This window comes from Somniosus microcephalus, chromosome 3 (assembly GCF_052327205.1).
Source record: "Somniosus microcephalus isolate GS21.2 chromosome 3, FLI_Smic_1.0, whole genome shotgun sequence".
In the NCBI taxonomy this organism is placed as follows: Eukaryota; Metazoa; Chordata; class Chondrichthyes; order Squaliformes; family Somniosidae; genus Somniosus; species Somniosus microcephalus.
This window is the reverse complement of record NC_140989.1, coordinates 81,092,384-81,094,108: the sequence shown is the minus strand read 5'-3', so window position 1 is coordinate 81,094,108 and position 1,725 is coordinate 81,092,384. Positions and strand designations below refer to the sequence as shown.

Here is a 1,725-nt window from a genome sequence, read left to right as displayed (position 1 = left end):
CAGGGATAGGCCTGGGCAATTTTAACTCCCAGATCTCATTTTAATATGATTGACGAGCTGCCCACCCAATCGCGTAGGGAAATGGGTAACTCGCCCATTATCTCCACACAATTCCATCTCCCAAGGCCTATTTAAAGGTGGTATGCACCTTTTACAATACTTTCACATTTCATTGGAACAGTTTGGGCAGAACTCTCATCACAGTGATGAGTCGCAGGAGGTCAGGGCAAGACGGGGTGGTACCGTCCCCCAGCACCCGTAAGAGCATCCCCAGGACAGCTATCCAGCAGACCTGGACAGAGGTGGCTGAGAAGGTCAGTGCCAGCGGCATCATGCCCAGGACTGGGTTCAATAACAAGCGCTCCTCGTAACCCCACATTAAAACCATGGGCCGCTGTCAGCCACCGTTCGCCGTCCACTCCAATCGCGATCTTGACTACCCCCCGTTCCCGCACCGATCGTGACCTCGACCCCCTCCCTGATTGTCCCTCTCCCGGTCACACCCCCTTTAAGGATTTACCTGAGGGCCGCTGCCGGCGATGCCCAGTCATGAAAAGAAAACTGCTTACCTCACACAAGCAGTTATATCGGATATTGGAAGGCCTGTCAAGGAGTTTCAGCACCGTCCCTGAGAGTATGGAGGAATCCACTTCCATCCTGGTGTGGTCTAATCTCACATGCCATCAGGACTTTGAAGTCTATCTTGGAGAGAGTGGCCACATCCAGAGATGCTGCAGCTTGGCCCTCACAACAACAGTCAATGTCACCTGCCTTTGTAGCTTCGGTGGAAGCTCAAACGACTGCCATGCAGACTCTAAGCTCCACCTTGGTGGACCTAAAGAGTCACTCATCTTCTGCAGTCTGCTCTCCTGCAGATCAGTAGCAGTGATGAATTCCAGCCCCAAGGGAGTGACAGTGGCACTATCGGAACAGTACGCGTTGCTCTCTCTCAGGATGTCAGCAGGTCTGCTCCTTCGCCACCCTGTTAACCAATGACCACCATGGTGCCAGAAAGTCAGCTGGTCCAGACTGCCCCAGCTGCAGCCAAAGGCCCCAATTTGCATGTTTTCATGAGGCCCCCCCAGTCTACAGCCAGGCTCGAGCACCCAGAAGTCACCGGCCTCGGGTATATCAAGGGTCCCAACATGAGCAACAGCAGCCTTCCCCCAGCTTTGCTGAGGTCACTGTAGGCCAGCACTTTGTAGGACTAATAGAGTCAGGAAACTTCCTTATCAGAAAGACACTTGGGAGAGAAATGGATGGAAGGCAATTATTGCGTTGGGAATTAAATTCATCGCCTTTACATTTGACATTTTGTTCTGCAGTTTGGTTTTATAGCCTTTCTGATTCTGCATTGTCAGTATGTCATTGATGTAGAAGTTGGCTGAATGGTTTCAATGTTCTTTAATGCAGGATTAAGGGAGTGATTAAGGGGTAACAAGTGTAGTGTATGTGCCTTTAAGGCAGAACTACTTTTACAGCTCCTGTATGCTGTAGTACCGGCAGTGACCACACCTGTATATAAGCCTTGCGCATGCCTCTGTACCCCCAGTCTTGAGACTATCCTCCGCCAGTAAATACCTGTTTATTGTTAAGTTACAGCATCCGTGTGGTTATTGAAAAAACATCATACTGTCAGAATCACGGATCTAACAGTGGCGACGAGTGTCGATTCGAATCTACCTGCAACTCTGCATTCCCCTTCGAGGATTCGCTCCGGGAGGG

The 1,725-nt window shown here is 50.6% G+C and overlaps 1 pseudogene; it reads left to right on the top strand.

Annotated features, from left to right (window-relative positions):
• Window positions 1–549: 549 nt before the first annotated feature.
• Window positions 550–1,388, top strand: LOC147121184 (uncharacterized; annotated as a pseudogene).
• Window positions 1,389–1,725: the final 337 nt, after the last annotated feature.